This window comes from Canis lupus, chromosome 9 (assembly GCF_048164855.1).
Source record: "Canis lupus baileyi chromosome 9, mCanLup2.hap1, whole genome shotgun sequence".
In the NCBI taxonomy this organism is placed as follows: domain Eukaryota; kingdom Metazoa; phylum Chordata; class Mammalia; order Carnivora; family Canidae; genus Canis; species Canis lupus.
Genome location: NC_132846.1, coordinates 3,874,009 through 3,880,007, shown reverse-complemented (window position 1 = coordinate 3,880,007; position 5,999 = coordinate 3,874,009). Strand labels below are relative to the sequence as shown.

The 5,999-nt window shown below is 41.2% G+C and overlaps 1 non-coding gene across 1 annotated transcript; it reads left to right on the top strand.

Moving 5' to 3' along the window:
• The first annotated feature begins 2,345 nt into the window (after positions 1–2,345).
• Positions 2,346–2,452, top strand: LOC140640703 (U6 spliceosomal RNA). The gene has a single exon (XR_012037346.1). It is a non-coding gene; the product is annotated as a U6 spliceosomal RNA (small nuclear RNA).
• Positions 2,453–5,999: the final 3,547 nt, after the last annotated feature.

Here is a 5,999-nt window from a genome sequence, read left to right as displayed (position 1 = left end):
ATTTCCACCAAATGGTGGAAGCAACCCAAATGTCCATCCACAGATAGACATAGATAAACAAAATGTACTCTGTAAAGCACTGGAATATTATTCGACCTTAAAAAAAAAAAGAAATTCTGTTGCAGCATTGAACACTGAGGGCATTATGTCAAATGAAATGTCACAAAATGACCAATGCTGAATAATTCCAATTCTTTGAAGTATCTGAAGCAGTGAATCTCATGGAACAAGAAAGCAGATTGATACTTTCCAAGGAATGGAGGGATGCAATAATGGAGAGTTATTGTTTAATGGGTAAAAATATACAATTTTTCAAGGTGAAATGAATTCTAGGAATGGAATGTGGTGCTGGCTGAACAATGTAAATGTATTTGATACCACCGTACATGTCAAAGAAATGTAAATGGTTAAAACGTAAGTTAAAATGGTAAAATTTTGTATTTAGAACCCATCAAGAGATTCTTCTTAAGATTTCTGCTCTACACATCTGCCTTTCTAGCAAACATAAGAGGGTGTTAGAATGCAAGACGTTGGTCTTATCAATCATCCGTTACCATTCAAACTTGAAGGCACAAGGGATGTGCAGTGAGAGGTGGGAAGAGGAAAGTGGGGAGAATGTGGCAAAAAAGGATCAAACAAGGAGGGCTCGAGAGTGTACACACTGAGCCACATGAGGCAAAAAATATTCTTGAAGGAGTGTTGAGAGGCAGGAAACACAAAGAGGACAATTCACACTCTGCTCCTTCACCATGTACCCCTAAGAGCTCCTAATTCTGATCTTTTGTGGATAACACTGGCGAGAAGCAGTTAAACCTCTTATATGCAAACTGAGCACATCTAGGTTAGAGAGATGTGTTAATAAGATGGAATGGACACTAGTACAAATTACGTCACAGAGCAGGTGTCTTGAAACTAAATGAGAGTACGATTTAATACTCGCAATAAATAAATCTAATCAAACTAAATCACTAAATGGTACGAAACAGCATGATATAAAACAAAAAAAGGAAACCACACAGATAATTCATGGCCTTTCTTATTCTAACGATGCCTGTATCAAAGATATCCTCAATGAATTGTAGTGAACAAATTTATCTGAAAATCCAACAATTCACACACATTATTACTGATTTTTGAGTCAAGATTTCTAAATTTCCTTAGCCAAATCTTCTAGCTGAATCTAATTGCAAAATGGCAACATGTTTACTGTGGTTATTCTAGTCTTCGATAACAATTTCAACACAAATTTACAGGGATCTTTTGGATGCAGGATAACTCTTAACTGGAGAGGTGTTTTCTGAGAGTGAGAATTTCCCTCTAGCCCTGCGCCTGTGCTGCCACAACCTTAGCCTCATCCTGTCTGGGATGGCAAATCCCTGCCTTGGGCCCTACAGCAGGAGCAGGCATCAACAAGAGCTGTGGGGCTTGGGTACACCTCCCTCCAAGGTGCCACTCACTGTGGGCTCCCTCAGTGCACAGGAATACATTGCGGAGTCCGCGAGCTCTGAAGTGTAGATGACGAGTTGGATGGATTTTCTTGTCTTCTGAAAATGCAGTGAGTAGCGACATTTGTGGCATTTTGCTGGCTGTGAGATTCTTGATGGATAAGGAACATCACCACCTCACTACTGAGCTGCTTGTACCACAGTAGACTTTAACTGAGTTCACTGGTGTTATATGTGCATTCCAGGATGACAGCCCCCTTCTCCGGCACTGACTTTGCTGCTTGGGCTTCAGTTCCCGTCTGGGCAATACTAGATCCTGAAGGAAAAAGCATGGGATCAGGGGTTTCAGAATAGGTGATGTGGCACAAAACACTTCTACTTTACACATGTCCTTCTCAAGGTACCCACAAGATACTGCCCATCTCTCTTGATTTGAAGTCATACGGGTGGCACATTCGCACAGGGACCATCCTGACCAAGCCACATGGAAGCTATGACCACCTTGAGAAGCCTGGAGGCACCAAGTTTGAGTTCTCCCACTAGATGAAAAATGTCATCTTCTTCTGCAATTTCAGGGCTCAACAGTGTGAGGTGAGACTGCCAAGGTGAGGGGGATTGTCTGGTACATCCTGCTTTGGTCCCAGAACAGGAAACAGGACTTTCCTGGTATAGCAAGTTGTGTGGGTCCTGTCACACTTCTCTTTGTACCAGCTGAGAGTCTCACTACCCAAAACTCTTTTGCATTAAGCAACTTTAATAAAAACATTAAATCTGAAAATAAACTTGAGTAAGATTTATATTGAAACGAAGACTTAGGATAGATGGTTTAACTGTGATATGTTCATTCACTGCATTTGAGATAAAAGTCGGTGGGTGGCACTTATGAACATATGATGGACAGGCCTCACTTTGGGAGCTCATACACTAAAATTAGAATGATACAGAGGATATTAGCATGGCCCATGTGTAAGAAGGACATGAAAATTCCTGAAGCAGTACATAATCATTTAATACTACCTGTAATGAATTCTAGAAACCACATAACATGTAAGATCATGAAAACAAGATATAAGAATCTTGTATGCTCACACTATGTGATTTCACCCAAGGCAGAAATAGGTCACTTATGGCAAGAAGGCAAAGTGTTTAGACTATTCATTGCAGCTCTGTCAAGCTACCTCTGGTGAATGCTAGTGTTCCTCCTCACTGTCAGGGTCTGGTCACATGCCTCTCTGGGGCCGGACAGCAGAAAAATCTAATCACTCTTGGCTAAAGAGCTCAGGCTGCAGGGCTCAGACAATAGATCCTGTCTCTGAGTCGTCCTCCTCCTCACTGTTTAGTTTCCACAGCTCAGCGATTTAGAATGGCCAGAAGAGACACCAGAGCTTGGTCATTAGGTTACCAAACTCTTATATTTATTTCATTCCATTACATCAGCTGAATCACAGTAACCTTCCATGCTTTGTATGCTCAGGTCTGAGCGCTGAAGGTGACCACTCAGTCTGCTTAGATTCCTTCCCTTAACCTCAAGACACACACACACACGCACACGCACACTTACACACACACACATTCCAACCAATGTGGGCCATGAAATCTTCCTTAATTCACAAAAATATGTGGTGCTTCTTTTCCTTGACCCTTTCTGGAGGGCACAGCAACACTGAGTGCTTCCACCCTAGGCCTGGTTTTCTTCTTTAGTATCTTTGTTCACTCCTAAGCATATACAGCTCATTTTCTAATATTGGTTACTTTACTGTCTGCTGATAACTTCTTTCATGTTTCCCTTTGTGTTTGTGAATTTCTGCCCTTTGGGATGTCTTTACTAAACTTCTTAAAGAGTATTAGAGGATTGTGAGAGGCTCAGTCATTTAAGATTTTGCATTCAGCTCAGGTCATGATCTCAGGGTCCTGGAATTGAGCCTCAGTTTAAGGCTCCTTGCTCAGTGAGGAGCCTGTGTTTCCCTTTCCATCTACCTACTTTTAGACACTTGTTCCTATGCACTCTGTCTCTCAAATAAGCAAATAAAATATTTTCCAAAAATGTGAATTTTGGAAATCAAGAGATAAACAAGTATTATTATCTACCATGGAGGTTTTTTAGACTTTTTCTTTTTAAGTAATCTACACCCAACATGGGCTGAAGCATAAAACCTGAGATCCAGAGTTGCAGCTTTATCTACAGAGCCAGGCAGGCATTTCTAGTTTACTATGTTTATCCAAGTGTCTGGGAAATTTAAAATTTTCAAACTACATTTTCACATCCTTTTACATTTATACAAATTTGGAAAAAAAAATTTATATTTTAAAGCAACTAAATAAAGGCCCAGGGCCTCTCTCTTCCTTCCTTAGGTACATGTGCTCCTCCTCCTTTCTTCCCTTCCCTTCTTTCTCCACGAAAAACCTGGTTGGAGGCTGAAGCTCTCCCATCACCTCTCCCATCAAACTCCTTCAGGAAGACACTGGGCAGACGCCACTTTCTCAGGCACACTGTGTCTCTGTAAAAGTGTCATAAAGCACAGTAATACCCACCAGGCCTGACACACTTGTGCGGCTGGACTCTCACAGCAAGTATCAGGCAGGTGCCACCTCATTGTTACATGGATTTATCTTGAAATTGCTTAAACTCTGGCTGAGAAACTCTTGGCATAAAATTATTTTAAATGTCACTAATGAACAGTTGATGTTGTGCAATGTCACTTCTGGTTCCTTGCACCAGCCATTTGTCTGACTTTGTATCAAAAAGACACCGAGAGACAACCACAGACTGTGCTAGAACCAGAGTGGATCAGTCAGAGAGGCTCAGCATCCAGGCCCTGCTCTGCTCAGAGTTTGCACCCAGGTCCCCCTGCAGTCCCTATCACTGTGTCTCTCAGGGCACAGTAATACACAGCTGAGTCTGACAGTTGCACTGAACCTTTCTTCAAGTGGAAGGATCTGGATGTTTTGTCCAAGGTGGCTTCAAAACCTTTGTTGCTTCCCTTTTCCTTGTCTGTCATGGCTTTCAGGAGGAGCTTTGGACCTTCTCCCAGATACTGAACATACCAGAATAGAGTGGGGGTCCTAGATGTTGAGAAAGTACAATTCATAGTCAGGAAGCCCACTTCTGAGAGGGTCACTTGGCCGTCCGTCTGGTTCACTGAGTCTCCATGGGTTTGTCCTGGGGGAAAAAGAAAAGAGATCTGTGTCACCTTGGGCATGAAGCTCTTAGAGAAAATAATAGTTATATTCAGTTTTGCTGACATAGTGGAAAAAAATAAATTTAAATTTAAGAGACATTTTACCTACCAACCATGAAGAATAGGGCCATCACGAAGCCTGGAGAATACATCTCTGGAGTGTCACCTAAATAATGTTCATCGCTCTTCAACGTGAAGAAACGTGGTGTGAGGGAAATGATCAGGGGAAGCCCTCATTTCACCCAGGGTAGTGTTTGTGGTAGGAAGCTGCACCCCCTGGTGGACAGGGACTGAATGAACTATGTTGGTCAGGGTCCTCCCAAACTCCCCAACCTTGTTTGATCCCTGACTTCTGAGCCCATGTCAGGCTTCAGGTGGCACTTGGAACTCTGAAAAACAACAGTCTAACCTCTCAAGTCCATTTTGTTCTTCAGACACTCCCTGGTATGGAAGTTCCGTAACACATCATCCCGGGGGGTTTGGTAGCTGACAGGGTAACCATGTACTAAAGCATTTTACAACAGTACTTTATAATATTCTCATATACCCATGTTGGCCAGCCTATAATCCACTGTCTGTCAGTCAAGTGGTCAGGGTTGATTACAGAAAAAGTAATAAGAAGAAAAGAAATTGCTGATTGATTCTGTGTATTTTGGCACCATACTCCTAAACTGAGAACAGTGACTGTCGGTTTTTAAGCACTCACTAATTGTTGGTTAAGTTACACAACGTAATGAACAAATGGTCTTTACTTGAAATACAGTATTTAAGTGGTTCTAAAATAATACCAATAATAATATCTTTTTAATAAGTTTTTCTGAAGAAAATAACTGCATTCTATATCCAAATGTTTTAATGTTCAACTATTCCTAAGTTTCAGTATCATTTAAAAGTGAAAAGTAGGAATTCTAGACAAAAGATACATCATCCATGAATGATTTTTTTAATCCGTTGCCAAATATTAATCAAATAATTTTCCCCACAAGGGAAGAAATCAGGATTACTAGGAAAAAGTTGGAGTCTTACAGAACTTTCATAAAGTTCTGTAAACATTTATTCCTGGATACATTCAGAAGCTTAGCGCAGCTGTTTCCTGGAGGTGACTCCCCACACATTCAGGTCAAGAACTTTATGAGTTCAGAGCCAACATAGTGTAACGGTTTCCCAGATGCAGAGAGGAGTAAGAAATTTAGGCTTGGATCCTGTTTTAGGTCAGGTATCTCTTCGCTTCCCCTCCACCTTCCAAATATTGTCAGAAACCTGCCTCAAATCTATGCTAAATGGAATTTTGGACAAGCACCTACAAACTTCTATTCAGATATGCAAGGACAATGTGAAATAGGTTGGAATCATGATGGTTGAAAATAAACAAGAT